The sequence below is a fragment of the Canis lupus genome, chromosome 14 (genome assembly GCF_011100685.1).
Source record: "Canis lupus familiaris isolate Mischka breed German Shepherd chromosome 14, alternate assembly UU_Cfam_GSD_1.0, whole genome shotgun sequence".
NCBI classification, from domain to species: Eukaryota; Metazoa; Chordata; class Mammalia; order Carnivora; family Canidae; genus Canis; species Canis lupus.
This window is the reverse complement of record NC_049235.1, coordinates 3,128,628-3,151,978: the sequence shown is the minus strand read 5'-3', so window position 1 is coordinate 3,151,978 and position 23,351 is coordinate 3,128,628. Positions and strand designations below refer to the sequence as shown.

General features: G+C 43.9%; 1 pseudogene; it reads left to right on the top strand.

The window, feature by feature from the left end:
* Positions 1-460: 460 nt before the first annotated feature.
* Positions 461-15,281, top strand: LOC100687273 (annotated as a pseudogene).
* Positions 15,282-23,351: the final 8,070 nt, after the last annotated feature.

Here is a 23,351-nt window from a genome sequence, read left to right as displayed (position 1 = left end):
TGCAACGTGAAAATCTCTCAGCCTCTTTCTCCGCAGAAAAGTAGGCTTATTATAACAAGCAAAAGAGAACCCCTGTGAGGTCACCCTGATACCAAGATGTGATGGAAACCAAGGCTGTCTGGCTCTGGCGGACTGCTCTCCTGGCTCTCCTGGGAAGGCCCTTCACTGTGAAAGAGGGAGAAACAGCCTAGTCTCTCAGCTGTTCATTTCTAGAAATATGACTCAGCCAATGGGGTGGAGTTCCTGCTGAATAGTTACTACACTGAACACCATGTACACATGGCCACTGTGAAGAAGGCAGTTACTTATGAGCCAAGTGCACAGACCTAAGTTACAATTCGAAAATACTGCGATGGAAGCCCTGGGTACATCCTTATTTGTCCAATAGCAGAGAGATTTGACTCTTACCAGTGTTAAAGACAGCATAAAAGACAGTAGTAAAATTGCTTATCAAGATACCATGGACTACATAAAAACTGCCAAAAGTGAGAATTCAGCTGCCAATTTGGTAGGGTACCATCCAGGCAAGAAGTCACGATGAGTGACGTCACCAGGAAAGCTGATCCAAGAGAAAGTCCCAAAAGGCTGGCAGATTGTCTTATCACAGGTTGATACCTGGGCTGCCATTGGATTATCTTTATATCAGGAGAGCCTCCAGCAAGCTTCTTTGAACGTAGATAACTCCCCACCTTTCAAGGCTGGCAGGTAGGTACAGAGGGAACAGGTTTTCTGAGAGGTCAAAGAGAGGATAAGCTACCCTGGGAAAGCATCTGGTTCAGCTCTTAAAAAAACATATTCATGGAAAAGACAGGCTTTGCCATCCTTTAATTCTTCTGCCACATCTCATAACTGCTAATGGCCCCTCTGTGCCAGGTTGGCAGGTAAGACTCTGGATTTGAGTTCTACAGATGCTGTGTGGTGTTTTAAAATATGTCCACAAATTCCCTGGTACTCTTCCCTCCAAGAGGTGGACTTGGGAGTCTTCCAGTGGTGGGGTAAGAATTTCTGAAAATCTGTTCTTTTGTAAAGCATAAGACTACTTGTAAAAATGGTCAAAATCAACTTTTCCAAATGCTGGAAATTAACCAAAGGCTTCCCACAACCCAAGAAGCACTTATTCTAGAAAAACTGCTAAGTCTCCATAAGAATAGCAAATGTTGCATTTTTTTACTTGTACTATCCCCTCATGCTGGCTCAGCAGTCATGAAAACCAGCAGCTTCAGAATCATGGCAGCTGTGAGAATCAACCATCGAAGGGGTGGATTGGGTTTGGAATCCATCAAACAGCCCCTTCACATAGAGTTGTCACTACTTTACATGCCTTACAGCTCCATGGAAAGCCCTATGCATAGGACATTGTCATTATTTGACCCATTTCAGAGCTCACTGCGGGTGGGGAGGGGTGAGGGAACCTAATCCCTGGGGCATTTGTCAAAAACAGTACATAGCAATTGTTTAGCATTGTGACTGCCTGAGGTTGGATACCAGTTAGGGCCAACAAGAGCCTGGCCAAAAATTTAAGAGGAAGATCTCAGAAATCAGGTGTTCAGAGGGGGCTCTGCAAAGCTCCAACATTATCACAGGATCTGGAAGGCCACACACCTGTGCAGGGCTGTGAGCACCCTCAGGAAAGGCGTAAGAGGGACCTAATGTTGCAACTTCTCACCACTGGCTGGTTTTGAGAACCTAAACAAGCAGGAACTTGTATACATCAGCAGCATTGGAAGTGTGCCCCAGCTCATCTGCACACACACACACACACACACACACACACACACACACCGTCTCTTGGGAAAGGCTGGAAACTAATTGGTTCAAGGCTTTTATGGAAATTTCTCTTCAGTCATTATCTAACCATTAAGTTAACTGAATACAGACTCTAGTGGTCAACATGACAGGGAACACATATCAACACAATTTGTCCAAGAAAATTACTAAACAAACAATAACAAAATAGCAACATTGGGGCACCTGGGTGGCTCAGTCAGTTGAGTGTCTAACTCTTGATTTCGGCTCAGGTCATGATCTCAGGGTAATGAGGGCCCGAGTAGGGTTCTGCACCGGGCACAGAGCCTGCTTAAGAGTCTCTCTCTCCCTCTCTCTCCCCCAACCCCTGGGCTCACATGTGTTCTCTCTTTCTCTCTCTAAAACAAACAAAACAAAAACAGCAACAATAATCCTGGTGGAGAAAGGTATCTGATTTACAGAACTGCCACATTATATGATTTCAAATGGCCAGTTTTCAATAAGTGTGGAATTCCTCTTTGGGGTGATGAGAATGTTCTGGGATCAGATAGTGGTGATGGTCATACAACCTTGTGAATATACTAAAATCCATTGTGTTATACGGTTTAAAGTGTGATTATCATGTTTGGTATGTAACATATCTCAACATTTTTTAATGTCTAATTTTCAACAAAAAAAATTATGAGACACACAAAGAAACAGGAAAAGATGGCCCATACCCAGCAAAGGAAATAGTCAATACAAATTGTCCCTGAGGAAGCCTCCATGTTGGGCCAACTGTTATACAGACTTTCAACCAGCTATTATAAATATGTTTAAAGAACTAAAGGAAGCCCTATCTAAAGAATTAAATGGAAGCATAAGAATACTGTTTCACCAAATAGAGAAATACCAAATAGAGATTACTTGTTTTAAAGAGGTGGAGCTTAATTTTCCATCTCTTGAGTTGGGCTGCAGTTAGCAACTGAATTCAACCAAGTAGCCTATGGCAGAAGTGATGGTGGTCACCCTATTAGGTACGAAACATTGATGCTACTCCTTGCTCTCTTGGATTACGTGCTCTGGGGGAAGCCAGCTGCTTTGTCATGAGGATGCTTGAGCAGCCCTATGGAGAGAGCCATATGGCAAGGAACTGAGACGTGTCACCAACAACCATGTGGTTGGGTCACCTGGGAAGCCAGTCCTCCAGCTCGAGCCAAGCCTTCAGATGACGGTAGCTCCACCACTGACATCTCGGTCATAGCCTCATGAGAGCCCCGGAGCTGAATCATCCAGGTAATTTGCCCTTGGATTTCTGAGCCTTAGAAACTGTGTGTCTCCCACCATCTGTGTCTGTTGCTTAAGCAGTTAAGTTTGGGGATAATTTGTTATGTGGCAATAGTAACTAATAAATGCTGGGAAGCAGAATCCTTTAAAATAATCAAAGGAAAGAATTCAGATCAATACAAAAATGTTACCAGGAGCTAATTTTGCTTCAATGCGAGGAGGAACTTTATACAATGAGAGCAGCCTAGAGTAGAATAAGTCACATTTTAAAGTGGTCCGCTGCTGTCATTTAAATTTTTCAACCGGAGATCAATTGGCCATTTATCCTAGATGATGAGTGCGGTTTCCTTCTCTAGTGGGTACAAGATAATTTCAGATGACCTCTGTTCTCAAATTTACTTATATTTGACACCCACTACTACCATGACCATCTGTTTTCCAAAAAGAAGTTGAAATAGTCTAGAATTATGACACATCCATAAACAAGCTAAGATAAAAATAACAGAGGCCAGAAACCACACAGAAGAATTAGGAGAGTTGCTGGAATGAAAATTAAGCTTCGTGGCAGTTTAAGAAAAAAAAAAAAAAGTCCCATTCCCCATCACTGGAGATGTTGACGTCTTGTGAGACCTACCCCTCTTGTGAGATCTGGCCGCATCTTCCTTTTTTTTTTTTCTAGCCTGCTAGCTAATTCTAGGTTGGAGAATCACTGGCGTGGATTATCCCTCCCAACCCTGTCATGTTCTCTATGTTCTCTATGTCATGTTCTCTAGCTCTTGTCAGAGGCTAAATGTTTCCTGATTTAACTGAAGAACATTCCCTTCTACAGATGGGGAGGGGAAAGTCCCAGAAGATGAGTATGAGAAAGCCTATCTCCCTCCTTAATGGAGAGAAGTAGATCTCGCTGCTGCTTGCAGGAACTGTCTTGCAGTCTCCTAAAGCAAGGCTATTTTATCTCACCTGACATTAGGAGGCAGCTCCCCTGGTTTGCCCCAGTGGAAGATGGAGGAGATGGTTGTGGCACATCCTTACTGAGACAAGTTTCTGGGAGACCCAAGACGAGCCAGCTCACCAATTGTAAGGCATCCTGCATGTTGACCAGGGATCTACCTCCACAACCTGATGTGGCTGGAAGCATCCAAGTTCCTAGCAGCTTCCTTTTATTCCCAAGCCTCTCTCCTCCTCATTATCTCAATGCTTCTGGAAAAGACACTAAGATGTCGTGTCTCTAAATCCAGTGTGGGTCTGGAAAAAGTTCCTGTTTGTATCCGTGGGACACCTTAGTGGTAAAAGGTGTTGGAAGAAATCTGACTTGGAGTTGTGCTGCCTTCTGGTGAAAAGTCAGGTGATCAGTGATATCCAAGGTCCCTAACCACTACGAGGCTCTCAGATTTCAGTGCCTCGAGCTTTGAGTAGTGAAGTCACCCGTGTGGAACCGGCAAGTACGCATCCAAGGAACATCATGGAAGGAGGACAGGCACTTATTAATCAAAATCAAGTCTGAGACAAAGTAGAGAAATGGCACCTGATGTTCTTTTCACCAAAGTCCCTGCTTAATGCCAAACATATTCTGCAGGCTGGATGTCGGGCAGCTGAAGGGTGATCAGTCTTACGCTGGAATTAAAGCCTGCTGCGATGTTAATGAAGAACCGCCAGTGGGTTTGCTGGAAGGTAATTTAGATCTACATAATTATGACTTAATCCCTCACCCTGTGACATCAAAAAGGTCCCTACCCAAGTGGAGGCTGCATGATTTCATGCCACAAGGAGTACAGCTGAATGACTCCTGTTCCCTTTTGTGTGTAACGCTCCCATCAGTCATGATAGCTTTATTAAATGGTGTGACCTGACCCAATTCTTACACACAGGGTGCTATCTCCTAATCAAAACCTCCAAATGTGGCTGAGCAGGCTGCGACAAGAAATCGAGATGTGCATCTTAAATAGCAGATTAACTGCTCTGGAAGGGAGAGCAGGGGTAGGGATGGCTTAAGGCACCCTCACTTCTTTCGGTGGCAGCAATTGGAGGCACAGCCTCGAGCAGTTGGAGGTGAAGGAGTCCACAGAGGTGTCTTCAGAACTCCAGCACCTGTTCCGGGGGCAACTGTCCTGGCACGGAATTGCCACAGGGACATCCCCTCATCCCACACAGCAGGTTCCCGGGGTCAAGGAGAGCCTACTGAAGCATTTATGCTTTTCGTCCCCCATCTTCCCAGATGAGGGATGGGTGTACAAGTTAGAGTTGCTGTAGGCGGGGTCAACGTTCCTTTCAAAAAGCAGCCTGGTGACAACTCAATGCCCAAACCAGATGCAAAGCTGGTGCTTGGGTCATAAAACACAGAAAAGCTCGAAGGATTTGCTTAGGCCAGAGGTGGTAAAGGAGGGGTAGTGGCTTTATCATGGTTAGGGTGGGGAGAAGGAGACTGGGTCTGGGATGTTTCCAGAAGGAGGTGACATTCATGCTTGGCTATAAGGATGGTGCTATGGGTTGAACTGTGTTCCCTCAGAATTCAGTTGTTGAAGTCCTAGCCCTCCTACCACAGAATGTGACCTTATTTGGAAAGAGGGTCATTGTAGATGTGATTAGATCAGATAAAGTCAGATGGGAGTAGGGTGAGCCCTAATCAGTGTGGATGATGTCCTTATAAAAAAGGGAAATTTAGACACACACACACACACACACACACACTCGTAGATTCCATATGAAGACTGGAATTATGCTGCCACAAGCCAAGGAACTACTAGTAGCTATCAGAGAGGCCTGAAGCAGATCCTTCCCTAGAGCCTTTAGGGGGAGCGCGGTCCTGCCGACACCTTGGTTTCTCACTGGCCTCCAGGACTGTAAGGCGATACACTGATGTTCAAAGCCCTCAGTGTGTGGCGCTTTGTTGTGGCAGCCCTAGCAAACTAAGAGGGATCTGTAGGACTATATTTTTAGGCAAGGGAAGAGAGAGGGTTGGGCGAATGGAAGGGCGCCAGCTTCTTAAGAACTGGGCTCACATCTCAGGAGCATTCAGTGGTTCAGTTTTGATGGAACCAAGAGTCTGAAGAGGAGACATGGGAAGGTATTTAGGGGACAGACAATACAGAGCTCTGAATGGCGGGAATTTTTTTTTTTTTTTTAATCTGGGGGAGGTTGCTTCTTGGTTGTTTTGTGATCACCTACATCCACTCTAACTGGAAGTGTTTTGAGGTATCTGACTTCGGTGTGTAGGACAGGGGAACCTGGTTATATTCTGGGAAGTGACTCGGTCAGAGTGTCTATGGGAAGCTGTGCTTGGATCCATCGAGCTGCTGCAGGCAGCTGAGGAAGAAGCCAGGAAGTTGGCAACAGAACAAGGAGGGGATGAAGACAAGAGATAAAACTGTAGGCCGACCTGACAAATGTTGGTGAGTGAAGTTGAAGGCGGAGAGAGGAAGTGAGCTACACACGCATGTTGTCACTGTCTTGAGCCTGGTGGCTGAGAAGACCGTGGTGCCACTGACAGGTGTGGTAAGGAGGGGAGGCCCAGGTGGAGGGAGTTGAGGAGTTCCTTTGTACACATCGACTCCAAGGGTCATCCGTGGGGTGCCTAAGTAGAGAAGTCCAGCAGGCAGTTGAACTTAGAAGAGAATGAACTTGAGAGAAAATATGAAATCATTCACCTTGACGTGGGAACTGAAAATTTGAAGCCAACTGTAAAAGCAGTTCTGGTGTCCAGGAAATGAAATGGGGAAAGGAAAAAGCCAGTGTGGCAATACAGTTAAGTTGTTCTAGGGCACCTGGGTGGTTCAGTTGGGTAAGCATCTGCCTTCAGCTCCATGATCCCAGGGTCCTGGGATTGAGTCGGCAGGGAGTCCACTTCTCCCTCTCCTTCTCTCCCTCCTCCCACTTGTTCTCTTTCTCTCACTCCCTCAAATAAAGAAATAAAAATAAAATAAAATAAAATAAAAGATGGTTCTAATCTATTCGAATGTGGTTGTTTGGTTTTTTTTTGGGGGGGGGGGTGTTGTTGTTGTTTTAAGTACTATTAACCAAGAAAAGATACGGTTAGTGGCAAAACAGCTTGAACAATGCTTTTAGCCAAGTCATGTCTCCGGGTGGGTGGATGAGGTAATGAAATAAATATACTGTCAGGGAAAGTCTCTCCCACCTGGAAAAACAAAAGCACAAAGGCAAGCCCGAGGCCCTGCAGCCCCAGAAGAGTGGTCTCCCTGCTTCGCAGGAAATGGAAGTGGAGACACCGAGGGAGCAAGAAAGCAAAGCGCTCAGCTTTCTTTGGAGAGTTAATTAGCTGGTGAGCACTGAGCTCTCTGACGGAGGAAGCTCTGGTCATCAAAGTGTTCTTAATTGATGCATCGGGAGAGACAGACAAAAGCAGCAGCATCTGGAAAGAAGACCTTGGATGCTTTTTGCAACAGAATGAGAGAAAGTACTTCCTTTTCAAGCTGTGGTGAAGTTCAGCAGTGAAGAGCTAGTACAGTACTGACCATGCTTAACTCTTTCTACGCTTGAGAAGTTATTAAGCCAGGTACAAGTGGGGCCCGCCCCCTCACTGCCGAGATGTCTGTGACTAGCCTAGGGGCCCAGCTGGAGGGGGCTCTTTGGCAGGCCCAAACCTGTTCTCCAGCGCAGGGAGCAGGGGCAGGGCCCATGGAGCCTGAGCTGCAGCTCTCCGCGCTCTTAAAGGACTTGGACGGGGCGGGGAGTGCGCTGGAGCTGCCCCCGATGCTCTGCTTTCCCCTCTGTGTTCTTGGCGTGTCTGAGCTGTGCCCGGGGCTTCTCAAATAAAGTCATGTGTGGCAAAAAATAAATAAACAAAAATAAATAAATCAATAAATCAATAAATAAATACATTTCTTAGGCCTCACCACAATATCCCCTACAATCTCATCACCAAGACTTATTCAGCCAAGTAAAAGTGATGAAGACCTCACACGGTGGCTTGTCGCCAAAACTACTTACTACCTCATCACCATCCAGTAAACACAGAATGTGAGCCCCAATTACATAACTGCTAACAGCTACATGAAAAAAAAAAAAAAAAAGTAAAGGGATTCCCAGCTGGCTCAGTGGTTTGGCACCTGCCTTCAGCCCAAGGTGTTATCCTGGGGTCCCAGGATCGAGTCCCATATTAAGCTCCCTGCATGGGGCCTGCTTCTCCCTCTGCCTGTGTCTCTGCCTCTCTCTCTCATGAATAAATAAATAAAATCTTTTTAAAAAAAAGGTAAAAAGAAACAGGTGAAGTTCATTGTAATCAAATCTATTTTGATAAAATATTTAACCCGTGATGTCCAAAATATTACCTTGTCAGCATACAATTAGTATCTAATTTTTTGAGGCATTTTAGGGATTTTGTGGTATGAAGGATTCAAAATCCAACGTCTGTTTATGCTCTCAGTACATCTCAGTTTACACCAGGCGCGTTTCAAGGGTTCTGCAGCCACATGTGGCCACAGGGTCGCACTGTGACCTGAACCTGGGGGACTTCGCCCTTGCTAAGCTAGTCATCCACATCAGCTGAGGGGTTCCAACATCATTTTCAAAAGAGATGATTTTTCCTTACTTGGAAATTTGAGGCCCATGAATTTGCTAGAAATATCTTCAAAATTATATGGCACTTTCTGTTGTTTAAAGGTTGGCCACAGGACTCAGTTTCCAAATATTATTTTGTACTAAGGCCCAAGTAGAATCTCAAGGAAACGTTTAGGAAAGGGACATGGTGGGGATGGATGAGAACTACCTCCACGAAGGGCTGCCTCTATGCAGCATACTGCGTAAGGGGCTACATCTACATTAGTCTGTGAAATTCTCACATGGAACCCAGGCAGTGTGTTCATTACTCCTAGCCTTCAGTGAGAAAACTGGAGATAAAAGAAGCTCTGTACCCTCTCACATATGTGCTGCCAGTAACAGCTAGTTACGTGCGACCAGTAAGAAGCCTTCATTTTCAGTATTAATGTCCCTTTAGTTCTGAGCAACACAAGAACAGAGGCCAACCCTATAAATAGTGGTACTTAGTGGATTTCCTTGGCTTTAGCAGTGAACGTGTTGCCCAGATGCAGCCCGTGTGATGTGCCAAGACTCTCCCATCCTGATCAAGGCATGTGGGTCATTGAACCCACCCTACCAACCTCCCCTCATCCTGTCCCTCTGAGCACAGCAGTGAAGCTGGGCAGGGAATATTATCCATAGAAGGAGGTTAAGCCAGCTACCTGCTACCCTGGAAAGCCTTGGCCATCTCTCCTACTGAACTCTTGTCCCCACGGGCTGAACAACGAGGCCTTTCTTGACATCTTGGAGCTGACTCGGCCTCACTGCTCAGCCTTAGAAGGTCCCAGGAAATAGCCAACTTAGGGACAAGGGGAGCTGCAGGTAATGGTAATCAGAATAGTATGTCGTTTAAAGTAGTTGAAGAGAGCTCCTCATTTGAGAGAAAAGGCAGAGATGCACAGAAAGGGTTAATGGGCAGAGCAAGAAAGATCACAGAAAGGCTGAAGTGGAAGATGCCCTGGAAGCATCTTTCCTCTGTAATCAGTCCCATAGCTTGATCTGCAAACTGGATGTGGGGCTGGAGAGGCTGACCAGCCTTCTTTTGCCCGGTCCCTCCCGTCTGCGTCTGCTTACACCCCGTTCCACCTGCCCTTTCTGCATCAGCCGGTCACACAGGGGAGCCGCTTTGTACTTTGTGCTTACTTTCCTCAGCCTTGGCTCTCCCCACTAACTGAGAGCAGGGACTTCACTCAGGTCTTTCTGGCGCTTGGTTTATCACAGCGCTTCGCTCCCAGAGGCACTCCATAAGCATTTGTTGAACTGAATGTAAGGATAAAGATCCGGGGTGCCCTGTAAGCATGCAGTTATAAGGTAGAAAGGGTTAAGAGTGTAAAGAACAGGGAGGGTGTGGAGAAATTCATTTGCATTTAAGAGAGAGGTGGGAGGTGGCTGCTGAGGCGATGAAGTGGGAGAAGAGGTGCAGGCGGGGGTGCAAGTCTGCAGACCCTTGAGAAGCCCAGGAGAAATCAGAGACCTGCATTATCTCATTATCACATTAAAGAGCTCTGACAGGGAAGACTGCCCTTTGTTGACAGATACCTGTTTGATCTTATAAGGGAATGAGGGGAAAGAAGTTTCCTATGGTTTCTGTGAAATTGCTCTGCATTTCACAGAGAAGACTCTATAAATTACAAAAGCAATTAATATGAGGTGATTAACTGCTCCAGATTCTACCCAAAAAAGGCAAACTAACTCAAATAACCAGTTAACCATTGGAAACATCCAAGAATGGTTCCCAAGGCAAGTGATGAAAGACCCAAGATGGCCCCTGAGCTAGGCAGAAGGCAGCTATTTTTCAGAAACCAGGCTCCCTCTGACCCCATCCCACTGACTACAAAGGCTGACGATTTTATGCTGACCCAGTTCCAAGAGGCTTATGTGGGAGTGTCCCCAAACCATGCAAGAAGAGACCATCTCTGCCTCTGAAACTGTGGGGTTTTTTCCTAAGTGGGAACACACTCCCAGCAACTCCTTCAGTGGAGACATACCATTGGCCAGATGAGCTTCCTGCGAACACACTATGCCAATCGCAAGGAATGGGGCACTCTGCTTGATTGAAAGCAATCAATCAACAAGGCCTTCTCCGGATGGGGCCAGGCCTCAGGAAGAGCACCAGTCTGCTTGTAGGTAGACTTCCTGAGGAGGTCCAAGGGCTGTGAGGATGGAGGAATGGAGTGGAGGTTGGGGGGTAGTAGATGTTAGGTCTAAAGATGTTAGTGATGTGCTCCAGCTTGAGTATTTTCATGACCCAGTGTTTTAACTCTACTTGTTAAACTAGTGAAGCCTCAGCTTTTTTCTTCTAAGAGATTTCTTTCGTACTGGGCTATATTTCAGGTTTCTGTGGGATGCGCAGAATGCAGTAGAAAGAGCAAATAGGGGCAGCCCCAGTGGCGCAGCGGTTTGGCGCCGCCTGCAGCCTGGGGCATGATCCTGGAGACCCGGGATCGAGTCCCACATCCGGCTCCCTGCGTGGAGCCTGCTTCTCCCTCTGCCTGTGTCTCTGCCTCTCTCTCTTTCTGTGTGTCTATGAATAAATAAATAAAATCTTTAAAAAAAAAAAGAAAGAAAGAAAATGCAAATAGGCTCTGGGATCAGCTTGATGTAGGAAAGTCGTGAGGGTTCAGAGCCAACGGCCAAAAAGGAATTCTTGAGACGTCTTTAGTCAAAAAGGTGGTGTTTTAGAAGCACGGGGCAGGACCTGTGGGCAGAAAGAGCTTCACTGGGGTCTTGAGGAGTGGCCCATTATATACTTTCAAGTTGGGAGGGGGCTAGGAATAGTGTAAATCTCCCAGGTATTCTGGAAACAAGGTTTCCAGGGGACTAGCTATTGTTAGAAAAAGGTCATTTATTAGTGTTAAGTAAAAACTCAGTCATGAGACCCTTCAGATGTATATTGTGGGACATATGCTTGGGGGATGATTGCCAACCTGTATCTAGGAGGGGGTGGGATGGGTAGAGATAAAGGAAGTTTCCAAAGGAATCTTTATATGTTGAAGTAGATTCACAGGATCCTGCAGATTGGGCTAAAATTGCCTTTGGCCCTTAGCGAAGTATTAACACCAAGGCAGGGGAGTTCCAAGAGGGATGTCACTCTGCCTGTTGTAAGGGCTTATGAATGGGCTGCAAGTTGTAAGGAAATTTAATTATTCTTTTGCCTGTTTCCCACATCAAGAAGACCTGGGTTTATATTTTTTGCTGGGCTACTTACCTATTGGCTCATGTACTCTTAGGCAAGTCAAGTCACCTAACCCCCTAACTCTTGTCTTCTGGTTTGCAAAATGGGATAATAGTTCCTACTGTTGTGAATATTAAGAAAGTATTAAAAAAAAAAAAAACCCTAGAATAGTGCCTGCCATTTACCAGGTACCTTTCTCATGAAATCTCTACATCTGTATTAGAAATGATAGCAATGCTGGGTAGGCCAGCTGCTTACTCAGTTGCTGGGGAGTTGACATCCTAGATTTGTTTTCAGGGGAAACCTATGAAATGCTTTACAATTCCACAGAGTCTTCTGAGAAAATAAGTACAATAAGGTATTTTTTCATAAATATTGAGGATGGGAGGCACCGAGAGCCAGTCTAGCAAATTAAAGGATCCAAACAAAAGAGAAAACATTGGCATGCCCCTTCTCTCCTCACTAGGACTCGATATTGCACTTGCACCCTAGTCCATGATGGGGAGAAAGGATGGGTTCCTAATGGGCTCTGTTAGCCACAGCCTCCTGCCTTCCCTTACCACTTGGTCCTTGTTCCATCATTAGCATCTCTCACATTGTATTACAAAAGCCACCCATCTTTATGAATCATCTGTACTTAGTTCAGCTTCTCCAACTAGACCCTGGGTTATCACAGGCGCCTTTCCTTATTTATTTTGTCTCCCTAAGGGAAATTCCGGGAATCTAGAAGCTTCTGTTTAGTATGTAAATTGTAAAGAGAGACTGCCATTTTCTAACTAAAATGTGACCCCTTTTAGTGCTGTGATGAGGTCATTGGGATGTTCATTTTCATCTTTAAGGGATGGCTATGAAGTTAACAGAACTGCCCTCGGAGGAACCATTAGGAAGGCTAAGAAGGGCTGAGGCTCTGACCCACATTTCAGTTTATAAGGGCTGCCATCTTCCTGCTGTGTCATTCCTTTCTTATCTCAACCTCTCTTGGCAGCTCTTTTTAATTGCTGCTCCTTGAGATGGAATTCTTGTTCCTCTGTAAGAATAGCTCAAAATTTAAGAAACCAGCTTTTTTTTTTTTTTTTTTTTTTTTTTTTTTTTTTTTAATGTGCTGCTCTTCTCCAGAGGCTATGTGTTTATCAGATTTGCTTTCCAGTCTTGAGGTTTGGCAATCTTGTTTTGGATTTCCACATATTCCTCATGCTGTAATGTTTCCTCACCTTTTATGATTCCATTTTTGAATGATTGGGCTCAGAATCATAGTCTCAACAGTCCACAGCTCAGATTCTATAGTTTACCATATAAGTAAAAGGCTGGTGCTCTTTAGCTCTCAATACACAAATGGACCTGCTTCATGGTGATATGCATTCAGGTTCCACATTAATTATTTCTAACCAGGAATCAAGTGGGTGGGTACTCCTGGTGATGCTGGTAGTAGACTAACATTTGTTTGGGGTGGGAGAGGGTGGTAAAACATAATCAGTGCTGTGAATCTAAGTACTGCCCCCCAAGTGAGTTCCAAATACCAACTAGTATCTCAATGATGAAAATTTGCTAAAGTCTTAAAACCAAAAACTGTACTGTCATTTGGAGTTACGTTGACTTGTCTTTGGTCTTGCGTGACACCCCCAACTTTCCCTTTCAAAACACCTGATCTTCCTCTAAATAATGGACATCTGATATTCAGATGCTGGCCTCTGCTATTTCTTCTTACATTTCCTTGTCTGTTTTCCTACCACTGAATTTGTTCATGCCTTCAAGATCCTCACATGCACCCCAGTGCATTCTTTTTTCCCCCAATCTTCCCCCCTTCTGTTCATCTATTTCTGTCTATCCGGTTTAAATGGCAGCCTCTTCAGTGGGTAGTGTTGTAAAACAATATAGATCTTTTTCCTCCTTACTCAGAAAAACTAATGTCTTTTGTGGTCAGAAAGAAAATTAGTAGCAGCTGAAAGTAGAATTTTAATGACACTAAGACCTAATTGTTATTCAGCTTCGACTTTAAATCCTGCCTCCTCTTCCACAAATTCCTATTAATTCATCAGCTAAATAATGTGGCTGCCACTAAAGATTCTGACATCTAATTCTCTGCCTGTGCAGGTTTATTGCCAGGGTGAAAAATACTTTGTCTTTTTACTTTCATTTTTAAAAACAAGCATAATGAAAATATAAAATATTGTTTAGGATTTATCTAAGAAGACTTGCAGTTTCTTTGAGAAATGGTTGAATGGGGAGATGTGAATCAAATTCGGAACCTCTCTGTCCCGGCCTCCTAGTCCGGGAATAAGTATGAGCCAATTGGACATGGAGAAGATCTCTCTATATTTTTAACTGTGATCCATATTCATTTACTTCTTTTAAATGTTAAGGGTAATTTTTGAGATGGCAGAGGATTAGGAATTAGCCATGTAACCTTATGAATTATGATGACTGTCATCATCAGAAGAGGTTGGGTTTACACAATATCCCACCACAAGTAGAGCACTAGATTATTTCCTTCTGCAATATAAGCCTGCTATTCTGAAACTTGCTGCCAGGAGGTGGTTGGGGATATTTATAAGCACAGAAGCATTTTCTTATGGATTGAATCAGCAATGGGGGTAGCCAGGAGGTTTCCCAGGATTCACCCCTAGGGTACAACATTCTGGGTGTAGTTTACAGAATGATTCAATTCATGTCCAGCTACATGACAGATGTCCCTTCCAGACACAGATTAGCGAGGCAGGTCTGGGTGTGGATTGAGTTTGCCCTTTAGTTAGGTTCAAATGCATAGAAGAGAAATGAGCCGAGGCGGGAGGTAATTCCTTTAAGATGTGACTAAAGGATCAAGATGAAAAGAAATAGGATACTTGGGTACTTCCAGATTCAAGCCAGCTCTCTCATTAACTTTTGATAGAAATTACTGTTTACTGTAATCCAGCCCTGGGTTTACCTCTTATGCCCAAATAGTAAATGCATCTTCATGGCTGAGTGGTACATAAACAACGTTTATCTGACTGGGTTTGAGGAGACTGGAGGAACCCTTTTGGCTGCTCTAATTTGCTAGTAGTATAAAATCCGTCCTCTTCACCATCTTTCCTTCTTCCCGGCCGCCGCAGCCACGAAGGTCGAGCTGTGCAGTTTCAGTGGGTGCAAGATTTACCCCGGACACGGCAGGCCCTACGCCAGGACGGACAGGAAGGTTTTCCAGTTTCTTTCTTTTTTTTTTTTTCCAGTTTCTTAACACAAAATGCGAGTCGGCCTTCCTTTCCAAGAGGAACCCTCGGCAGATAAACTGGACTGTCCTCTACAGAGAAAGCACAGAAAGGGACAGTCGGAAGAAATTCAAAAGAAAAGAACCCGCCGTGCAAAGTCCAGAGGGCCATCCCTGGGCCATCTCGTGCCGATATAATGGCCAAGAGGAATCAGAAACCTGAAGTTAGGAAGGCGCAATGAGAACAGGCCATCAGGGCTGCCAAGGAAGCAAAAAAGGCTAAGCAAGCGTCTAAAAAGACAGCAATGGCTGCTGCCTAAGCAAAAGATTGTGAACCCTGTGAAGGTTTCCACAACCTGAGTTGGTGGAAAACGCTAAGTTAGTGGATCAGATTTTTAAATAAACATCTGATTCTAACTAAAATAAATAAAATAAAATAATAAAATAAATAAAATAAAATAAAATAAAATAAAATAAAATAAAATAAAAATCCTACTAGTCTGCTTATAATAGCTATCTTTAGTACTCGGCAGGGGTGTTAGTTTTTAAAATTGTTTTCCCTTTGAAATCTTGGCTTTATTTATTTATTTATGATTTATTTATTTATTCATGAGAGACACACGGGGGCTGGGGGGTGGCGGGACACAGGCAGAGAGAGAAGCAGGCTCCATGCAGGGAACCTGATGTGGGACGTGATCCTGGGACTCCAGGATCACGCCCTGGTCCAAAAGTAGGTGCTAAACCGCTGAGCCACCCAGGGATCCCTGAAATCTTGGCTTTAAAAACAAAAAAGAAAGCTTCAGAATCTCCCTTCCCTTCTTTCCTAATTCCTTGGCATCCAAAAAAAAAAAGGAAAAATTCCTCAAAAAAACCCACCCCTCCCTCAACCTGCAACTTCTAAACAGGATGTAAATACCATGGTGAATATCTCACTAGACTAAGTAGCTTCACTAGTTACTTAAGAAAGGCTATCTTTGGAGTGCCTGGGTGGCACAGTTGTTTGAGTGACCGACTATTGGTTTCATCTCAGGTCATGATCTTAGGATCTTGAGATCAAGCCCCGGTCAGGCTCTGCACCTAGTGCAGGCTCAGGCTCTGCTTAAGACTTTCCTCCTTCTGCCCCCTTCCCTCTGTGTACATACATGGTCTCAAAAAAAAAAAAAAGGCTGTCTTCTGTCTTCATATTCACTTATCATTCATATCAGTGAGGGACTCAGCAGGAAATATTAGGTCCACTTGGTTAGGGTTCTGAAGAGAATTAATAAAGAGACTTTTTACAGAGGTGTGAGTGGAGTTAAGGAAATCACCAAAGGATGTTGAGATACCCAGGGCCTAGCTGAAGCAGGAATTGAAGGATCAAAAGAAGCAAACAATATTCCAGAGCCTGAAAAGACCTGAAGTTATGAAACGGGGCCTCCAGACAAGGAGCAATAGTTACAGAGGCATGAGGGGGTATAGAGGAAACTCTGACTATTCTCTCACCTGTCCCCCCATTGGCCAAAACCAATTAAAAGACAAAAGGCAAGGCAAGGAAGCCAGATGATGTCCTCTGAAGGGATCAACCCCTCCAGGGCTATGGAGACTTGAAGGGAACGGAGGGGGCAGGGGAAAAATGGAGACTACCCAGTGCCTATGCCTTATAAATTATTAAATTAGTATTATTGGTCATGTGGTTGGTAGTGCCTGCCCTATAATTAGTCCCATCTTGTACAGTGGTAATACTCTCTGCCTAAAGAGACAATCCTTGTTTCTTTTGATAATTTTAAATGTTAAAAAAAAGTAGTAGTATATTTTCAACAAATAATGTTGAGGAAACTGGATGTCCATAAGCAAAAGAATAAAGTTGGACCTTGCCTTACACCATATAGAGAAGTTAACTCAAAATGGATCAAAGACCTAAACATAAGAGGAAAAGCTATAAACCTGTCAGAAGAAAACATAGGAGAAAAACTTCAAGACATTTGCTATGACAGTCATTTCTCAGATGTGGTACCAAAGGCATAGGCAACAAAAGTACAAATAGATAAATTGGACTAAATAAAAATTTAAAACATCAAAGAACACAATCAACAGAGTGAAAATGCAACCCATGGAATGAGTAAAATATTTGCAGATCATATATCTGGTGAAAGATTAGTATCCAGAATATATAAAGAACTTCTACAACTCAACAACAAAACCCAAGCAACTCGATTTAAAAATAGGGAAAGGACTGATAGATATTGCTCAAAGAAGATCTACAAGTGGCCAATAAACACATGAAAAGATGCTCAACATCACTAATCATTAGAGAAATGCAAACCCAAACCACAAGGAGATACAAGTTCACACCTATTGGGATGACTACTCTCCAAAACCAAAGCAAAACAAACAAAACCCCAAAAGTAGCAAGAATTAGTAAGGATGTGGAGAAATTGGCGCCCTTGTGCACTGTTAGTAGGAAGGTAAAATGATGCAGCTGCTATGGAAAACAGTATGGCAGTTCATTAAAAATTTAAAAATAGAAGGGTGCCTGGGTGGCTCAATTGGTTAAGCACCTGCCTTTGGCTCAGGTCATGATGCTGGAGTCCCAGGATGGAGCCCCATGTTGGGCTCCCTGCCCAGCAGGAAGTCTGCTTCTCCCTCTCCCTCTGCCACTCCCTTTGTTCCTTCTCTCTTTCACTCTCTCTATAAAATAAAACCCTTAAAAATTAAAAAAAAAATTATCATCTGATCCAGTAATTCCACTTCTAAGTGTATATGCAAAAGAAATGAAAGCAGAGTCTACACACATCCATGTTCAGAGCAGCATTATTCATAATAGCCAAAAGATGGAAGCAGCCCAAAAGTCCACTGACAGATAAATGGATAAGCACAATGTGGCATGTACATGGAATGTTATTCAGACTTAAGAAAAATTTTACACAAGCTACAACATGGATAAACTTCAAGGACATTATGCTAACTAAGATAAACTGGTCACCAAAAGTCATATATTCTATTATTCTACTTATATGAAGTACTTGGACCAGTCAAAGTCATAGAGACAGAAGATAAAATGGTAATTTCCAGGGGCTGGGGTGAAGGGAAAATGGGGAGTTATTGTTTGATGGATACAGAGTCAGTTTTGCAAGGTAAAAAGAGTTCTGAGGATGGATGGTGGTGACTGTGAATATACCTAATGTCACTAAACTGTATATACACATATAAATGGTTATAATGATGAATTTTATGTGTACTTTGCCACATTTTTTAAAAATAAAAAATGTAGTATGGAGAACCCAGCACCTAAATTGTTAAAAAATCAAGTTTTTCCAACATTATTTTTATGTCAAAGAATTTTATAAAAGCCATAAATCACTTCCTGAATGAATTCACAATCAAGATGGACTCTTTAGTAACTTGATTTGGTCAGGAACAAAAATCATAACATGACAGAGCAAGAGCTGCTTGAGGGGACCTCAATAATTAATGAACTTTGGAAAATACCCTAAGCCTCTATTTATTTATAATGAAAATACTTATGCATATTCAGAGCTTTTTGTATCTGCAAGACTGTTGACAAAGCAGATAAATAATCCAAACACAGATTTGCTCACCTGGGTATCTAAGGGCAGAGAGGCCAAAGGTCAGGATTCCGTCCTAGTCTTCTGATGGTTACTGATTTTTGTTCTCCAGATATGTAGGTGGCCAGCGTCCCATGGGTCCGAAAAGGCCCTGTGACATGACTCCAGGTATGATTTCTCTCTTTATCATCCTTTCTCCATTTTGGAATATGTAATGTTTCATTTGAAAGGAATAGAATTCTAGAGCTACCTCTTGTCTACTTGTATTTCTCATGTAAGTGTGGCTTTTTCATTTTTTATCATCATTATTCTTACTATTATTTCTACATACGCCCTGGACTTCTTAATACTCTTAGTGGCTTGCATCGTCACAGACCTAAGGAACTCAAGCATGCTCCACCAGGCAGTGGTGCACGAAATGGAGGATCATGTTCAGGGCATCCACGAAGCTCACTTGGCAGGACAGGGCCACTGGTACAATGATGGGAAAAGGTGGGAGATTTGTTCTTTTCCTTTCACAGATCCCAGAGGACTTTGTTTCTGTCCCTTACTTAAAAACCACTCATAAGTGTTACCTCCTGTGATGGTTAATTTTATGTGCCAACCTGACGGGCCACGAGGTGCCCAAACATTTGGTCAAACGTTATTGTGGATGCATTTATTTGTGAGTGTTTCTGAGTACGATTAACATTTGAATCAATAGAAGACCGAGTAAAGCCAGCTGCCCTCCCTAATAAAGGGGGGGGGGTCTCCTACAATCAAAATTGAAGAATAGAATAAGAAGACCGAGAAAGAGGGAACTCTGCTTGTCTGACTGTTGAGCTGAGACATCTGTCTTCCTCTCCTCTTGGCCTGAAATTTATACCATTGGCTCCCTCAGGACTCCAGCTTGCCAACTTCAGATCTTGGGATTTCTAGCCTCCATAATCATGTGAGTCAATTTCTTATTTCATATAGATCTCCTATTGGTTCTATTTCTTTGGAAAACCCTAATATGTCTGCATTATTGGAAAGGTTTGGAGCTTATTTTTTTTGGCCTTGATAGCAGCAAAGATTGATTTATGGTGGAAGCTAATACTGACAGTGGCAAAGGCCAATATGAAAATAATCACTTGAATGAAAGTCAGAAGATAAAGATGCTAACGTCAATGTGTTACTAACCAGTTCGGTGGGACTGTAGCAACCCAGGCACTATTTGTAGAAATTCACTTGTGCTGCCCTTCAGACCATCCCAGATCTTAGTGGCTTAAAACAACCATTTATTTAGCTCATGATTCTTTGGGTTGACTGAACAGTTCTTCTGGTCTGGTGTGTGCTCACCTGGTTTTTGCTGGGTTTCCTCAGAAATCTTGAGTTAGTTGGCAGGTTGACTGGTGTTGGATGAGCTAGGCTGGCTTTACTGACCTCTCTGGGAATGGGAGGCAGCTGGCCAAAGCCCCAGGGAACTAGACCCACCTCTCATCATCCCGCAGGCTGGTCCTGGCTTCTTTCCAGGATGATTACGGCGTTCCTAGGAGCAGCAAGAAAAAATAGCCCAACACCCAAGCACTTTTGGGTCTCTGCTGTTGTCACATTTGCTACTGTTCTGTGGGCCAAAGCAAGTCTCCTGGCCAAACCCAGACTCAGAGTGGAGAATTAGGCTCTGCCTCTTAATGGGAGGGGCTAAGGTCCCATTGCAAGGGGTGAGGGGGAACAAGAAGGATCCAAGGCTGTATTTGCCATCTACCACACGGAAGCCCTCAATTTCACATTCCCCTAATTTAATTCTCCCTGTAACCTTGGGAGGTAGGCATTAGGTCTGGCCTGGGTTAGATCCCAGGTCTAACTCTAAAGGACTCCCTTATTAGATCCTTTGAATCCGGGAATTCTGGTTTGTGTCTTTTGATTTCTTTGGCAGCCTTGGAGTCCAGGTACTCTTTTCTGGGACAGGCATCCTGCTAATTTAATTCTGAACACTCATCTGCGCAGATGTCATTCCACCCAGGAGGAATGAAGCAGCAGCGGCCTGCGGTATAATCACCACAAAGCTAAGCTTTTGAGTAGTCAATACATGTTTATAAAGCACTTTTTATAAAGCTTAGGTGCAAGGCACATTTGCAAGGAAGCGAGGTGGAGAGTGGGAGACCCTCTGTGGAGACGGGTAATGGAGGAAGTTTGGCCCCAAGGCGCTGACGTTAATCGTGTACAGTGCCCAAAACAGACCGAACGCAGGACCAACAGCGCCCGTGGTCACTCTGTGGGAAAGCAGCATCTGCGGGTAATGGCCTTTGAATGTGGGTGTGAAACCAAGACTTTTAGGCTCCTGCCTTCTCCTCCCGGCTGTCAGCCTCTCCTACGAGGCCCATCTCTTCTCCTCTTTTTCTTTACTGTCATCCCCTAGATTCTGAGATATTTTGACACGAGGGCCTTTCACCGGCTCCTTCATGCACACCCTCTTCTTCAAGGAAGGTGGCCCCCTCCCTTCCTCCCCACTTTCGGTGAGCAGGTTTTATTTCCATATCCATTACTTCTCAGAGCCTCTTCCTGAAACACATCCAGGCCAGCCTCCTTGCCTCAGTTGAGGCTACTTCCCATTGCTCGACTCCCCACTCTCCTCTTCCCGTGTCTCTTTCATCCTTGAAGGCCTCATTTCACCTCCTAAGTCATCGGTGACGCTTCTGAGCAGCCCTCTCTGGGGACACAGAGTTTATCTCAACCTACACCTCCCATGGACTGGACTGCTTGATGGCCGGGAGGAGTGAGCCTCTGCCCACAGTGGCAAAGGGAAGGAGTGACCTTTACCTGCCTCCAACTGGGTCCCTTCCTGAGGACCCAAAACATTACCTCCACATCTGTCAGGTGGGACTGTACTTTTGTTTGTTTGTTTGTTTGTTTACTGTCATAAGTTTATGTTTTTTAAATTTTTTATTGGAGTTCCATTTGCCAACATATAGCATAACACCCAGTGCTCATCCCACCAAATGCCCCCCTCAGTGCCCATCATCCAGTCACCCCAACCCCCTGCTCACCTCCCCATTCACTACCCCTCGTTCATTTCCCAGAGTTAGGTGTCTCTCATGTTCTGTCACCCTCACTGATATTTTCACTCATTTTCTCTCCTTTCCCTTTATTCCCTTGTTTGTTCGTTTGTTTTTGGTGCAAAATGGTGGTTTTATTAAAGCATGGGGACAGGACTCATGGGCAGGTAGAGCTGTTGCCTTTATTCCGTTTCACTAATTTTTATATTCCCCAAATGAATGAGACCATATTATGTTTGTCCTTTTCTGATTGACTTAGTTCACTCAGCATAATACGCTCCAGGGACTGTACTTTTAATTCCTTTTTAAAATCTCTCTATCCTGTTGCCCAACTATCATGCAAATCCCTTGACGAAAGAGATCAAGAGTTACCTTTCCTGTACTTAGTGCCTGAGACAGGCCCCTCTTACACGGGTTGTGAGATCAGTGGTATTGGTTACCTGGCTGTTTCCTGTGCTCTCCCCCAGAGCCTGCTCTTCCATAGAGCACCACTCTTTCAAGCTGGTTCTTCACTACATGAAGAATATTGTGATTTTTGAAGTATAGGGCTTGTGGTGGGGTTTCTCATACAGTTCATTACCTGTCTTCTTTGCTCTTCCTTCTCTTTGATTATTCACTGCCATTGAGATGTCCCTCAAACCCTCTTTCCTTTCTACTCCCCCTGACATTTCTTTCTGAATTCCTCCTGGACACTCTTTTTTTAAAAAATTATTTATTCATGAGAGACCCAGAGAGAGATGCAGAGACATAAGCAGAGGGAGAAGCAGGCTCCCCACAGGGAGTCCGATGTAGGACTCGATCCCAGAACCCCAGGATCACACCCTGAGCCAAGGGCAGACGCTCAACACTCAAGTGGCTGAGCCACCCAGGTGTCCCAACCTCTTGGTCTTCTTTGATCTTCTTTTGAATGTCCTAGTATAACATTCTCAAGTCCTCATGGCTTCTTCCAAAAGATTGCATACTGTCCCTTTGGTCATCATTTTAACATTTTACTCATTTTGATCTTAAGTGATCGTGACCATCCTGATGAAATCCACCGTTCTGTCTTCAAAGGTTATCTGAACTAGAAATTCAGATATGAATTAGAACTAGAAATGATCCTTTCCTGGGTCCTCTGTTCAGATTTTACTCATGACCTGATGCTTGCAGTTCCTTTTCAAACATTTTTTCATTGGCTTGATTTTTCTGCCTCTGCCTGGGAGCTTTTGAGATCGCCTCCTCCTAGACTGTAGTCTTTATTTTTGGTCTCCATGGCAGTATTTGATAGGGAGTACCTATTTGGGGGGCACCCCCCCAAACCCCTTTGATATCTACTTGGAACACATATTATTTGACTCAGTCAAGTCCTGCCTAGATTTTATCAGGTCCTACCAGCCCAATGAATTTCTACCACCATAATCTGGATGTAGTTCATTTCTGCAAAGATAACAAATGAAGTCCCTCATTTTTGTACTATTTTTCCCCAACCTAATTGTGAGGCTCAAAGTGTCTGTCTTAACATTGTGAAGGATCCTTCCACACAATATTGTGTCAAGGCCCCAGGTTAGGTTCTCATGACTCCTGTATTTTCCCTCTTTAGCCTTTATGGCCATTGAAATTAAATGTTTAATTTTATAATTATTTGCTTAAGGTCTATAGTCCCACTAGCCTGTTATTAGATAATGAACTTCCTTATGAAGAATCATCTCTTCTTCATAGAAAGGGCTAACAAAACAAAAAAGGTACAATGTTAATGCATTAAATTATCTCAACTTTAAGGGTCTCCACTGTCTTAGTTTGGGCTGCTATAACAGAGTACTGTAAACCAGGTGATTTACAGACAAGAGAAATTTACTTCTCCTAGTTCTGGAGGCGGCTGGAAGTACAAGATCATGGCGCCAGGTTCA